This window comes from Pristis pectinata, chromosome 14, assembly GCF_009764475.1.
Source record: "Pristis pectinata isolate sPriPec2 chromosome 14, sPriPec2.1.pri, whole genome shotgun sequence".
NCBI classification, from domain to species: Eukaryota; Metazoa; Chordata; class Chondrichthyes; order Rhinopristiformes; family Pristidae; genus Pristis; species Pristis pectinata.
In genome coordinates this window covers 51,905,089-51,921,043 of record NC_067418.1, presented here as the reverse complement: position 1 = coordinate 51,921,043, position 15,955 = coordinate 51,905,089, and the positions used below count along the sequence as shown (strand labels likewise).

The window sequence follows — 15,955 nt, the reverse complement described above, 5'->3', positions numbered from 1 at the left end:
CAGCTACTTGATGGCAGTCTACATCCCACCACAGACGGACATGAAACCTGCACTCAATGAGCTCTACTCCGTGGCCAACAACCTTGCGACAGGATACACTGAGGCCCTCTTCATCATCGCGGGGGACTTCAATCAGGCCAACCTCAAGAGTGTGTTACCAAAATACTACCAGCACATCTCCTGCTCCGCCAGGGGCGCTAACACTGTTATACAACCATCAAAGTTCACTTCCGAGCAACCCCTCGTCCTCACTTTCGGAAATCAGACCACCAGGCTGTGCTCCTTCTCCCTGCATACAAACAGCAACTGAAACAGGAGGATCCAGTACAGAGAGTCGTGCAGTGGTGGTCTGAGGAAACAGATGAGCTCCTACGCGACTGCTTTGAGACAACGGACTGGTCCATGTTCAAAGACTCAGCTGCCAGCCTCGATGAGTTTGCGACCACCATCACAGACGTTATCAGCAAGAGTGTTGAGGACTGTGTACCAAAGAGGACAATACGGGTGTTCCCAAACAGGACACCATGCATGAACCGGGAGATCCACTCCTTACTGAAGTCGAGGACGGTTGCACACAAATCTGGTGATCCTGATCTAATGGAATCGAGATATGAATTTCGGAAACCTATCAGGAATGCCAACAGGCAATACCGACTCAACATAGAGTCCCAGACATGCCGTCAGTTATGGCAGGGCTTACATGCCATAACAGGCTACAAGACGAAGACGGGCTGCATAGTTAACAACAGCGCATCCCTTCTTGATGAGCTGAACGCATTCTATGCGCGTTTTGAAGGGAAGGGAAATGGATTGTCACCATCCACCCTGACAGCCTCCAATGTAACTGAACCCGTGATCACCGTTGAGGACGTAAGATCAGTCTTCGGGAGAGTGAACAAGAGGAAAGCATCTGGCTCAGAAGGTGTCCCAGGCTGTGTGCTCAGATCTTGTGCTGATCAGCTGACGGAAGTATTTGCGGACATATTTAACCTCTCCCTGCTTCAATCTCAGGTTCCACTTGTTTTAATAAGACCACCATCATCCAGGTACCGAAGAAAAACAAGGTAACATGTCTCAATGACTACCGACCAATGGCTCCGACATCCACCATCATGAAGTGCTTTGCGAGGTTGGTCATGGCACGCATCAACTGCAGCCTACCAGACAATCTTGACCCACTACAATTCGCCTATCGCCGAAACAGGACGACAGCGGTCGCCATCTCCCTGGCCTTGCATTCAGCTCTGGAGTATATGAACCGTAAAGACACCTACGTTGGACTATTGTTTATTGACTACAGCTCTGCCTTCAATACTCTAAATCTGAGCAAACTTGTCACCGAACTCGAGACCTAGGACTCAACATCTCCCTCTGTAACTGGATCCTTGACTTTCTAACCAACAGACCGCAATCAGTGAGGACAAGCAGAAATACCTCCGGCACGATTATTCTCAACACTGGTGTCCCACAAGGCTTTGTCCTCAGCCCTCTACTCTACTCCATATACAGTCATGACTGTGTGGCCAGATTCTGCTCTAACTCCATCTCCAAGTTTGCAGATGATACCACCGTTGTAGACCGTATCTCAAACGGCGATGTGTCGGAGTACAGGAAGGAGATAGAGAGCTTAGTGGAATGCTGTCATGACAATAACCTTTCCCTCAATGTCAGCAAAACGAAAGAGCTAGTCATTGACTTCAGGAAATGGGGCGGTGTACATGCACCTGTCTACATCAACGGTGCTGAGGTCGAGAGGGTTGAGAGCTTCACGTACCTGGGAGTGTACATCACCAAAAGTGTGTCCTGGTCAAAGCCCGTAGATGACACGGCCAAGAAACCTCACCAGCGCCTCTAATTCCTCAGGAGGCTAAAGAAAATCGGTTTGCCCCCTTTGAATCTTACCAACTTCTATCGGTGCACGATAGAAAGCATCCTATCTGGGTGTATCATGGCTTGGTAAGGCAATTACTCTGCTCAGGACCGCAAGAAACTGCAGAGAGTTCTGGCACGGCCAAGCGCATCACAGACACCAGCCTCCCCTCCTTGGACTCTGTCTTTACTTCTCTCTGTTTTGTTAAAGCAGCCAGCATAATCAAAGACCCCATCCAGTCAGGTCATTCTCCTTATCTCCTCTCCCATCACACTCCTCTGAGGGCTCATACCACCATACTTAAGGACATCTTCGATCCCACTGTGATTAAAGTATTGAACGGTTCCCTTATACGACAAGATGGACTCTGATCTCACAATCAACCTTGTTGTGACATTGCACCTTATTGCACTGCACTTTCTCTGCAGCTGTGACACTTTACTCTGTACTGTTATTGTTTTTACCTGTACTACATCAATTCACTCTGTACTAACCGAATCTAACTGTACTGTGTAATGAATTGACCTGTACGATCGGTATGCAAGACAAGTTTTTTCATTTTACCACGGTACAAGTGACAATAATAAACCAATACCAATACTATCTCTCTTCTGGTTAAAGTGCAACAGTGGGCGATTGCAAACAAGGATTTTAAATTCGGAATACGTGAATGAGGGGGTGATAACGAGCTGATTATGGAGTCTTGGCCACATGCAATTCGTTCTTTCTCGTCGTGTTGGGAACCTGGGCCCTGAGTACATCATCGTCATAACACCGGTGATGTAAATGAGGGAAACCGTGTGGTGCTTCAGATGGCCCAGAGAGAAGAGAAGGTGAAGTCTGCCTCAAGTAGTCCGCTCCACTTACAAGTAGCTTAGACCCTGAAGCAACTCACTCCAGGCATCTCACCGAGTCAGCATGACCGCATTTTGTCTGTCAGCTGGAAAGGAAGAGGCACGACACGTGATCCTTCGAACTTCTGAGCCGTGATGAACATGAGCACCGTCTGCGAATTCTCTTCGTTCCGAGGCGAACTTATTCTACTTATCGAGACACTTCAAACCGCGCAATTCTGTGTGTATTAGAAAAATGCATCCCGTCTTCTCACTTTCTCGCATGGCCCATGCCCCAGTATCATTCCAAATGAGGTTTTTTTTCCTCGGTTCCTCAAAAGAATGGGCTATGTGGCCGAATGGAGAAGGCGTCTGACTTCGGTGTTTGATGTGACGTCATCATAAGTTTGCAGGTTCAAGTCCTGTCCAGATCGTTTTACAGACCTCAAGTGTGTGCATCCATTCTGTCTCTCTTCACATGTGCTGCCAGAATTTTCGGTTTGAAATACTCCTTTGAAGACACAGTGTCACGTGTTCGGCAAAACCTGGAGCCAACCCAAAACAAAAAAAAACAGTGTTTCCGCCCAGGATTGAACTGGGAACCTTTCGCGTGTAAGGCGAACGTGATAACCACTACACCACAGAAACCACGGGAGGCGTACAACACTTCATCTACTTTGCCGCACTGCTGAGCACTGACAGGGGCTGTTGTATCGCCGTGAATTACAATCTCTTCTGCGCCAACAACAAACACAAAGTCTGGCCCATCATCCCTCTCTTTCAGTCGGGGAATGTGGTCTGTGTTGTATAAATAACGCAAGAAATACAACATCTCTGTCACTCTGGCTTCCACCAGTCTCCCCAGGATGACCCTCCACACCTCGCGGATAACTCAGCGGTGTCTCTGAGATTTCTGTCCACAGATTCGAGCGTCGCCAGTCTCCGACAAACTCTTCACTCCCCTCACCGCGGCAACGAATTTAATATAAACGCGTTACTGAGACATGTATCGGGTACATTTGTCAACGACATGGATAGCAGTAGGAGGGTCGACGCGTGAGTTATTAGGGCTTCTTTGGTAGTTGTCGAATCATGGGGCATGGAGCTGGACCACTCGGCCCACTGAGTCTTCAGTGACCATCAGATGAACAATCACATTGAGCTTTCATTGATCCTATTTTATTTTCCACATTCCAATCAATTTCTTCCATACTCAAGCACTCACCTGCAAACCAGGGGCATTATATGGTGGATAATAAAAGGACCTGTAGCAAAAGGAACATCTTATTTCTGGCGACACATTTCGTAAAGTGAGTCAGCTTCTGAAAGAAGAACAGGAAGTTTTGCATGTGGCACCAGCACCGTATCTGTCAGATCTAAACCCGCCATAAAATACTCACCGATTCAAAACGGAAACTTTTTGCAAAACTCAGCATGTCAGCAGAATGGACGGAAACCTCGTGAAGAAAGTCAGTAAATTGATCACATGGGATACGTGAGAAGTGATATATATTTCTGTCCAGGAACAGAATCTTCCCCTCTGCAGGTTTCTGACTTCAGTGTGGAAAGTAACTAAAGCGGTACCCACTTGCAGGTCGTTCGTCGCTCAGCTGATCCACTGCTTCGGTGCCCTGACCTTGTGTTGCATGGGCAGCGGCACTTTCCTGGAGACGTCGGCGAGTTGAACTCACGTTGGGGTCCTGAAAGCTGCGTTTTCATTTTGTCCTCACAGCGTTTGTGGCGCGGCGGCTGCGGAATTCAGCGCACGCTCACCGTTGGTTGGCACATCCCATTTCGCACGGTGTCGTTGGCCAACTGAAAAATTCTCAACACTTGTTGGGATTTTCGTAATATCTGAAAAGCCACGTACAGTACAAAATCCCCAAGGAGCATTGTGATGGAATTATGACCATGTTGGTTTCACTTTACGCGGACTAGATTAGTACACCGCTTTAGAATTGTTTTTTTCTTATCCAGAAAGTCGACGAAAGCCGCCCACTGGCCTGCTGAGCATTGGCAGCAATTCATCTTTTCACATTTCCCTTTAAAGACGGAACATTTGAAGGACGACACAGCGAAGACGTTTGAGAAACGGGAAGGTTACGGAAACATGAAGATATCAAGGGGAGAATTAAAGGAGGAAATGTCTCCGTTCAATGCAGAGCTTCATGCAGCAAAGTGGGCAAACTTTAATACCATTTCTCTTCCATATTTTAAAGAGGGTTGAGTGTCGGTGGGCAGGGAGATTGCCCTCATCAACGAGTCTCATTAGCTGAGTTCATGGATGAAAATCATCGATTAGTTTCAAGGAAGCGAGCACCATTCACTGTGTTGGGAATATGGATGATAAACTGTGCCGAGATCAATCTCAAGACAGGAGGAATAACGTCTAGCACATTGGTGGGGCTCCACAGAACAAACTGCATCCAATCCAGTAGGAAAGGTTGTGCTGTTTTGGAAGCATAACAGGTTTATTGAAACGGTCAGAAGGATGGGGTATTTCAATTACAAGGTCCGATTGGATAAAGTCGCCTGTGACTGTCCGCGCACCGAGCAGCTTCTCAAAAAGCGCATGTGAAAATTCGATGCTTGACAGTGGTGGGATTCGAACCCACATCCCCTCAGAGACTGGAGCCTAAATCCAGCGCCTTAGACCGCTCGGCCACACTACCACAGATCAGCCGAACATATGATCTCCAATTCATTGCGTTCGAGTCTGCATTTTCCACTTAATGCAAGGAATCTCACTTCGAGAAACAAAATGAGTTCTGCAATATACTATTGGAGAACGGAGAGTGAACGAGAAGGAAGAGAAAGAGTCGGGAAAAATGACAAAGAAGGGTACCCGCTCTCTGAGGTTGTACGTGTCATTTCGGATTTCAAGACTGGGTTTCGTTTCTCTCTAAATTCGGCTGTGCTTAAACACATGACTGATGAAAGCTGTCACGATGCTTCGCAGTTGGTCTGCCACAGGGGAAACAAAGCAGGACATTCATCCATGGAAAGAACAGAATCAACAGGGCCGGTGAACCGATGGTGACCAGGAAGTCGGTCGGTCAGCTATTTGTGAAGCGTGGTTTCAGGGAAGGGAGGACTGGCAGCTCAGCGTCTTTGTTAACTGTATTCCAGTGAAGACAGGAACGTAGGAACGTAAAGTATTATCTTAATGAGATAAACAAATAATTATAGCCATGAGACGAAACAAATTATTAAACCAAAAAGAAGTGAAGCCACGCTAATTGAACGTAAGATCAAAGCAGGGCTGCGGTGTTGGCAACAAACAGAAAAAAATATAACCAGAAGCAGTTGAATTCCAAGGAAGTGGACAGCCTTCTGACCTTTGAAAAGAGGAGCAGGCAACAGGCGGAACAACTGCCCGAACAATATCAGATAATATGACATTGTCCGTTTGACATGGAATCTAAATTAAGTGCCACGTTATTTTATTCTTGAACGATTGCAAAACTCCGCTGTGCTGGTAGAACTTGGTATCTTAGTGCGTGATTGATTAAAAAGCACACTGCACAGTTTTACAAATATTCAGCGGAGTGCTGTAACGTTGCTGTTTCTTGTAGAATGATTTGACTTCCAAGGCAGGGAGATTATACATCAAATATGGAGAGCGGCGCTGGCAAGATATCAGCAGCAACATGTTCAATGTTGGCCTCCTTTTTTCCCTTTTCAGAGTTGAAAGAGGTGGACATAATTAAGTGAAGGTTACCAGAAGGATACCGGGAATGGGCGGGATTTTTGTGAAGGAAGGTTATCAGGCCGGCCCCGTATCCCCTGCAGTTAAGAAAACCGAGAGATGTCTTGACTGAAACATGTGTGTTCATGAGGAGTCCTGACAAGGGAAAATCGGGGAGGACGTTTCATCCAATGGGGGATTCTATAGCTTGCACTTACTGGTTCAAAATCAGTGCCACACACTTGTGACAGAGGTGCTTTACCACAGTGTGTTCAGTGTTCCGGCAAGTGGGACTGCCTCAGGTTAGACAACTTGGTCGGCATGGATGAGTTGTACCGAAGGGCCTGCTCTGTGCTCCGAAACTCTCTGATTCAATGACTCTGATTACACTGAGTATATTTTTCACGGAATATCGTTCATACACGGCACAAATCACAAATTTGAGTGCGGGGATTTGGTGAAACGAGGAAGCCTGTTCCGTGATTTCAGTTCTGTTCAGATATGCAGTCAGTCAGGGCGAAGCAGGACATGTTCAACTCGTTGATTTTTCTCCTGCTGCCTGACCTGCTGACCATTTATTGGAATTTCAGCTTTTGATACTAAACCCCGGCTTCAGTGTTCCCATCAGCGTCACAACGTCATACAGCACAGAGACACGTCCTTCGGCCCACCCTGTCACTGCCGACCATCAAGTACCTATCTCCAGCAATTCCATTTGCTTTCACTTGGTCCACATATTGTAATATCGTCCGGATCCAAGTGCGTATTAATTGACTGTTAAATATGAGAGCATTGTTATTCGCTGCTTTCTTTGCCATCATGTACCTGATTTCTACCGCCCTCTGGTGAAAGAAAATCTTCCTCAGATCCCATCCAAAATTCTGACTCCCACTGAAATGGAGTCTGACAATTCTGCCATGGGAGAACATACCTAATATCTCCCCTTTCTTTGCCAATTATAATTTTCATCAAGACTTAGAGCCGTGTAGTGCAGAAACAGGCCATTCGGACCACCATGCATTCCTTCTGTCCTGTTCACTTGACTTTGCGTCTCTTCTGCAACGTTGCTAAATGCATCGTCCAATGTACTGAAAGGGCTCTACAGGCTGGATTTCTGCAGAATGTTTCCCGTAGCTTAACAATCTACAACCAGAGGGACACCGTTAATGATATGACAGGAAAGTTTATCAGTGAAATGAGGAGGAATTCTTTCACTCGGGGGCGTGCAAGCTGCGGAATTCTGAACCACAGAATGCTGCGGTGGTCAAGGTCCTGAATGTATTTCGGAAGTCAGTCAGCACATTGCTGGACACAAAATATATCAAAGGAATGGGGAGCGAGTTGGATTATGGGGGGAGATCTAGGACTCACTTTGGAGCACACAGAATGGCGGAACTGTTCTGCATGCTCCCCCAATCCAGAGAGCGGAGATCCTCCGCTGTTGCTGAGGCCATTCGGTTGGTTCTTCTCTTGCACTCTGCGGGCCCCGGCGGTGAACGGTGTTTCCTTATGGGTGATAAATACCCAGAGAGCCCGTTTACACTCCCATGCCTGCTGATCTGTCAAGAAGGTTTAGTTCCAAATGCACCGCCTGGTTCCTGGTACAATTGTGCGAGTGGAGGTGTGTCCAGGGGAAATCTAGTGGTGACAGCGGAAACTCAACCCCCGGGGAGAAGCAGCTGCCGGAAAATTCAGCAAAGTAAAGCGTTGAATTTGCAAGAGCTGCTGAATGTCAAAAGTATAAACTGCGGCTTTCCGTGACTCGGATTCGAACCGAGGTTGCTGCGGCCACAACGCAGAGTACTAACCACTATACGATCACGGCCACACACTTCAGCTGTGCGCTTCCTGCACTGTCAAACCCTCTGTCAAGGGTGTGCCTCACCTACTGACGCTCCGGTGACCAACAGTGAATCAGCGGCTTGCGCTGCCCAGTTGCGCTTCCACAGGACTCCCTCTCCATTTTATTTCCTTTCCTTGTCTGTTTCAACCTCTCACCCCACCCATCCTCCTTCTCCCAAGTCCATCTGTCAGTCTCCCCACCTGTCCACATCTCTCCATTATCGCTCATTCCGACCAAGTCTTCCGATCACCTGCCGGCCCTGCCTCACCATTTCCTTCTCTCCAGTATACTGACTCTCCTCCCTCTGCTCTGTCAGTCCAGATTCAGGGTGTTAACCCGAAAGTTCGGCCATTCCTTGCCTTCCACATTCGCTGCCTGAACCACTGAGTTAGTCTCACAGTGTGCTTGTTATATGTTCCAGATTCCATTATTCCTTGTGACTCCTGCCTTCCACAGTGAGCTGCTTTCAGGTGTGGATCTGTGAACTGTGTGGATGTTTTTGCACTGCACTGTTGTGAAAGCGGGTAAGGAGGGCACGGGTGATTTTACTCATGATCAAGTGAGAGATTATGCCTTCTTTGAATTCTGACACCTTTGCAGCTCCTTCATTAAAAATTTAATCGTCTTTCGTCCGTCACCAATCTCCCACTTAACTGCTATTTTAGTGGAACAAATAAACAGCGGGAAGAGCTCAGAGGGTCGGCCAGAATCTTCAGGGAAAAGGAACAGTTGAAGATTCGAGTCGAGATCCTGCATCAGGACTGAATTTGTAGTGGGGAGAAGCAGCCGGACCAAAATGGTGAACGGGAGGGATGAGGCGGGAAGTGAAGGAGATAGGTGGAAACAGGTGATGATGCGGATGGTGGGCAGAATGAGCCAAATAGGGAGAGGGATGAGTGGCGGTAGAGTCAGAGGCTTGGAGCTGATAAGTGAACACAACAAAGGCCTGCAATGGAAGCTTTTCAGAGGATTTGGGACGATCAGGAGAGAGAGATGGACACAGGTGGTGCGGGTTACCTGAAATTGGAGAATTCATCGTCCATGACGTTGATCTTAGACCACACAGGAGGAATAAGTTATTGTTCAAGATTGAGTTTGGCCTCGCCCTGGCAGTGGTGAAGGCCGGGGTGGGGTGTGAGGAAGTCAGGTCAGTGTGGGTCGGGAAGGAGAATTGATTTGGCATGCATCTGGAAGCTCAGGATGGCCGGTGAGGACAGAGCGCGGGTGCTCGGCTGAAAGGACGACTAATCTAAGCGTGGTATTGCTGATGTAGGCGAGACCACTTCGGTATCACCGAGTGCAGTACAGGCGGTTGGAGGGTGTGAATGTGAACCTTTGCCTGACCTGGACTGGTGGTTTCGATCCCTGGTTGTTTGTCAGGGAGGTGATGAAGGGATAATGCTTGGGCTTCCGACGATTACAGGGGAAAGTGCCAGTGCACGGGGGCATCTTCTGGGGAATGACAGATGGAGAACTTGGGAGTCACGGAGTGAATGGCCCCTGCGGAAGCCAGGAAGGGCTGGGGAGGGGAATGTATGAGTGGTGGTGCGATCCCGCTGCACCAGGCGGAAATGGCGGAGGTGATATGCTGGATGCGGTGGCTCGTCGGGCGAAAGGTGAGGGAAAATGGAACGCTATTCCTCTTCTGTCTGCTTGGATCCGGATGGAAGCAGAAGCGCGGGATATTGTGGAGATACGGATCAGGACTCTGCAAATCACAAGAGAGGAGAAATCACTCGTACAGATAAATCGTAGTTTCAGATGCCGTGAAACGTAGAAGTCTCATTTCCAGAACAGATACGGCGGAGACAGAGATAGAGATGGCACCCTTACAAGAGATAGGGTGTGAGGAGGGGTACTCGAGGTAGCTGTGACAGTCAGTGAGGTGCAGTAAGTATCGGTGGATAGTTGGTCTCCTGAGATGGAGACAGAGATCCAGAATGGTGGAGAGTTGTCAGAAATGTTCCAACTGAATTAGAGAGCAGGGTGGAAGTTAGCAGCGAAGTTTACAACATTGACGAGTTCGGCATTGGTGGATGAGGCGGCACCAATCGAGTCGTGGATGGAGCGGGGAAAGGCTCGTGCACTGGTGCCACAGTAGGTTTGGAACATGGACTGTGCCATGGAGACGAGGACACGGCAGACGTAGCTCGGGCCCATGCGAGTGCCATGGCTAAGCCAGTCATTTGTAGAAAGTGAGAGGAATGAAAGGCACAATGATCAGGGGAAAACCTGTTCTGGCTGGTGGGAGCTGGTTAGGAGCGTTAATGGTAAAGGACATGCTTAGATATCGTAATATTCCTCAGGCATCTGTGCTGGGAACTCTGCAACTTGTCACACACATACACGCGCGCGGGCGGGCACACACACACACACACACACACACAAACACACACACACACACACACACACACACACACACACACACACACACACACACATACACACACACACACACACACACACGAACATCTAATGGATACAGCGGGATATATAGAAGTTGCAAGCCCGGGTAGAATAATGTTAGGTGGAGTTTGATCCAGCCAAATGTGAGGTGTTGCGCTTTAGGATATCCAATGTAAAAGGACACACACAGTTAACCCAAGGACACTTATCAGTGTTGATGTGCAGAGGGATATTGTTATCCAAGTCCATAGCTCCCTGAAAGTGGCCGCACAAGCCGTTACGGTGGTAATGAAGGTTTGTGACCGGATAAGGGACATTGAAGCGGCTCTTACAAGGTATATGTCAGTACAGTGCATGGACACATACAGAGTATTACAGACAGAAGGGATTAGTTGGGGACAACATCCTGGGCCGAAGGCCTTGTTCCTGTGTTGTGTTGTTCTATGTTCCATGTTGCATATATGTTGCAGAAAGAAGTGGAGGTCTCCAAGTCCTTGTTGATGGTGAATTCAGTTGTAAAGGGCCGCACGTTCATGGTAAAGATGAAGCGGTGGGACCAGGGAATTGGAAGCTGTTAATGTGCTGGAGAACATGTGAGGTAACGCGGATGCAGATTGGATGGGACTGGGCAACTGAGACAAGGTAGACTGGTGGTATGAGGAGTTCAGCTCAACGGGGCAGGAATAGGCAGAAATGATCGGCTGGCAAGGGCAGCATAGTTTGTGGAACTTGGATCTACAGGAAGGCGCGCCAGCGCCTTTAAGTTAGTCGGACGTGAAGGAGGTTGGGATGGTCACCGAACACTCTGACAAACTTCAACAGCCGTACTGTTAAACGTGTCCTGACTGCTTGCATCATGGTCTGGCACGGTAGTTCGAATGAGCAGGGACGCGGGAAGCTTCAGAGAGAAGTGGTCTTAACCCAATACACCACAGACACATCATTCTCCACCACCGGCATTATCTGGAAGAGGTGCTGCCTCACGAACGCAACATCCATCATCAAAGATCCCCCACCATCCGGACCATGCCATCTTCTCGAAGCGACCATCGGGCCGGAGGTACAGAAGCCTGAAGTCCCACACTACCAAGTACAGGAACAGTTGCTTCCTTTCACTCATTCGGTTCTTGAAGCAACCAGCACAAACGTAATTACTGCAACACTTTGATCACTTTGCAGTAATATGGACCGTGCGTTTTTGTTATAATTGTTTATTATTCTTGTAAAATTGGGTGCATGTTTAATTTATGTTTTTATTTCCACATGTGTCTGCATGAACATGTATATGAGAATAAACTCGACTTTGACGTTGAGAGGTGACTTTTTTTTTGGTCTGCGTAAAATGAAATGTTTTCTCGTTGCAGCTTGAATTTATGAGGTCTACTTTTTGCCAGGACACCTGCACATATTGAAATCAATGTTTGTTGATAGGGGAACTGCATGTATCGAAATCTCGGCATCTCTGCCTCACAGCGCCTGAGAATTGGGTTCAATCCTGACCACTGCTGCCTTCTCTGTGGAGTTTGTCCATTCTCCTTGTGACCGTATGGGTTTCCTCCTGGTGCAATCACTTTGCGAACTAATCTGTTGAATTCCTTTGGTTTGATGACTCTTGAGGTTAACGTTTCAACTCATGGCAATATCTGTCAATTTCTGTGTTCAGATTTGCTGCTGAAAACCGGCGTACTGAATAAGATGAGAGCGAAGCGCTTGGGTTGAAATCCTCAGCTGAGGAGACTTGAGGTCAGAGGCCTGGTCATTCTGGCTCTGCATAATTACCCGCCAACTATTTATATGTTGATCCGGAGAATTAATGCGAGCTTGTCGTATTCAGGACTGGATAAAATGCATCATATGATTGTGGACAGAATTGACTTCATATCATTAGATGCGATTATGTTCACATACACCTTCGCGCAATGAATGAATGCATCCCATCCTTCAAACTATGCAGTTACATGTGACCTGCTGACACTGAATTATATTTCCATCAACATGCGCTTCTGAGAAATCCGTGCTGGTTCACCCGTAGCTTGTGGTAAAAACCCTCTAATTACACAGGGATTCCTGTACCTGCATCAGAGGGGAAGGGGGCGGTGAAATTTTGGTCTCCAGACCGTAGCGAGTGGGTGGTGAAGGACGGGACCGGGATCTTAATGGCTTATTTACAGGTTCTGCGGGCAGCAAGTCTTCCAGCGCGCTCAACGTTCTGTAGCATTTGCGCAAGACTTCTGTTTGCTCATCACATTCCTGAACACATTGCAAGTGTAATTACTCTGGAGCACGAATAGATGACTGTGCTCTAAGAACCCTAAACTAACTGAAAGGCACAATCTACACGATTGCGGGGTATGTTTCAAAGTACAATACATTGTAAATAGAGACAGCCTAACTACGCTGTCTCGGCATCTCTATTCCGATGGAAAGTGGAGAGATGGGAACGTGTAGCGAAAGATTAATGCTGGGAAGTGTTTACCTTTCAACGGCATTTGACTAATTTTGCACAAACAGTAAATGGATCTGTCACTACGATCCTCAACTACTCCCTGAACTTCGTCTGTGTCACTGCAGACTGTTCGTGCAGCAACTCAAAAGCTGGAGCATGAAACCTATTTCGGTTACATAACCGGGGAGATAAATTCCAAAATCGGTTGCATACGGAATACACCTTAAACACTGACCATAACAGGATGAAATTATGCCGAGATGACAAACAAACAAATAATGGATTTTCTTCTGCTCTCCTTCTCTCGGTCTCTGGGACTCTCCCCGCTTTTATGACCCCGTCGTCTCCTGCGGGCTCTGATGGCCATTAAAATGTGTCTGACTGCAAAAGCGTTGAAGAGCAGAATGAAAACAAATGGGACCCACGGGGTGAGAATATAATGTCCAGGTCACTGAGGTTATAACACGGGCATCCATGTAACAAAACCCAAAGAGAATTCGACATCCTGTACCAAGCTATGCACATGAAATACCAGAAAACATTCTTTATACTGCTCAGCCCAGTCACTGTTCCCAGGACCGTCGCCGCCGTTTTCTCGGTGGAATACCGAGTATTCAGCTTTTGACAACAAATCGGTCAAAGGTGAACGTGACGTTGAACCAGACATAACAGTCCGTGCCGGCGTGAAGCATGACAACGTGGAAATGACACACGGGAATAGTCCTCAGAAAAAGAATATTGTGAACAATTGGAATTTGTCTAAGATCAAAGGTAACCAGTAGATCCGCCTCTGGAGAGACCGCAGTTTTTTTTCGAGACAGGAAAGCAATCGTCACCAAGTTAACTGACACAAACAAAGGAGACAAATTTAAAACACAGAATGAGAACAATGGCAGCATTTTCCTGTATCTCAGAATAATCCTGAAGACACAGCTTCCAATGACAAAATTAATTCACGGTGCAAATATTTCTGCTGCAAACAGATATAAGATTGAAATAATGGAACTGGAATTAGTTTTTCTTCTCGAGGGAGCGGGATTTCACTAAACCACTCTCGTGTAATCGTGTTGTGTAATTTGATTTGCTGTCTGTACCAGGCAGATCAACACAAACTTGCTCTCAAATTTCTGATGGTATGTCCTGATTACAATGTTTTTCCCCAAGCCAGTTTGTTACGAACATAGATTTCCGACGACTGTCAGGGATTTATTGTTTCTGCACGTGCAAGCAGATAATATCTTGGGTGATGCAATCTTTGCGGATTGCAAGTTGAATGCATGAACAAATTCAACTTATCGTGGAACACTTAAACCAATGAAAGCAGATCAGCGAACCGGGAGATGAAGAACTCGTCCATCAATAAAGTGAAATGAGGATTCAATATGTTCAATTAACAATAAATACAACCAATCGCAGGGCGATTGAGCTGGAGGTGAAACAGAGCCAGTAGCAGTCTCAAAGTATTCCCGAGCTGTGCCGAGTCGTCGAAGCAGCCTGTTCTGTTCAAAATCCAATTATAAAACAATCCATAAAACAAAGGAAGTCATACAAGTATATCTACAATGAAAACTGCAATCCTGCGTCCACTGCACACATGAACTGATGCAGAGCAGGAGATACCCAGGTCCACCGGTGCAATGAAACAACTGGAAGAGGTTCAAGATGATTGTTAATCACCCACTTCACTTCTGAACTGATCCACGCTGTCCACGTCCCTTTTCCGGACCATGTTCAGTGATCTAATGCAGACACAAACACTCCCATCAGGTCGGATATAAGGCTTCAGCGCAAAATCCAGTGCAAATCAACAATGGCTGATATCCGTCAAATCAATGCATTGAGAAAAACAGAAAACGACTGTTCAGTTGCAGATAGCCAATCAGTTGGAATATACAACGATCAGAGCAAGGATTTGCGCCGCGTTAACAGACCCACACCAAGAGTCGGTACTGGATGAATCTCCGTATATTGAGACTTTAGTTCAAGAAAATTTGCAGCACAATAAAGATTTGGACTTTTCGAACTTACCCAGGAGACCAAAGACAGCCAGGAGGATAATATCTTCTCGATATCATAAAATAACTCATGTATCTCCAAATCGAAGTACATCGTCTCACTTTCCTGGAGATAATTGCTGGCAACGTTGGAGGCAATTCTGTCTCTGAACACTACAGCGGCACCAAGAAAAGATTTCTGTTTTAACGAAAAGGAAAACTCACCACTGGGATCTTTGGAATTCATTAGACTGATATTCATCAGTCACTGAACAAACAAATATTAATCCGTTCCTTTGAGGCTGAAATATTTATCACACAACCTAAAATGACATCAGTGAATCCGACTGACGTTCATAACATTGAGGTCACCATGTGGTCGGAAAACAATGTCCACCCAAATATCTGACTTCGCTGCCTGTCATTTTGATCACTGAACTGAGATTGCCACTAGGATGGAATCTCGCCGCAAAATCCATCACGACTGGAACAGCATTTCCCTCTCGAAACACTTTTCTCAGTTCATCGTTCCAGTGAAATTTCACCCCCATGCCCAAAGAGGTCTACTGATGCAGGAACTATCAGCTTTTTGATTTCCCTCACTCAAACTTTGCCTTTCAGATTTTCACATAAAAAGACTCTCCCCTGCAAAAAAGTGTCACCGACCTTGCTGTCAGTCAGCGGTTCTTGGTCCATGGTCAATGTGGAATTCACAGGGACCACTCCACTCCAGACCACATCATGAACCAAAGAACTGAATTCCGGATGTCTGATGTGAGGGTGTACCAATGAGAAAGATGAATCATCAGTGGTTAACATGGGAGGTGAAGGAGAATGCTAAATCAAACAAGAAGTCTTTCAAATTGCAAGAATCT

At 46.8% G+C, this 15,955-nt stretch overlaps 2 non-coding genes across 2 annotated transcripts; both read right to left on the bottom strand.

Annotated features, from left to right (window-relative positions):
- Window positions 1-3,278: 3,278 nt before the first annotated feature.
- Window positions 3,279-3,351, bottom strand: trnav-uac (transfer RNA valine (anticodon UAC)). Its single transcript has one exon. It is a non-coding gene; the product is annotated as a tRNA-Val (tRNA).
- A 1,942-nt stretch (window positions 3,352-5,293) lies between these two features.
- Window positions 5,294-5,375, bottom strand: trnal-uag (transfer RNA leucine (anticodon UAG)). Its single transcript has one exon. It is a non-coding gene; the product is annotated as a tRNA-Leu (tRNA).
- Window positions 5,376-15,955: the final 10,580 nt, after the last annotated feature.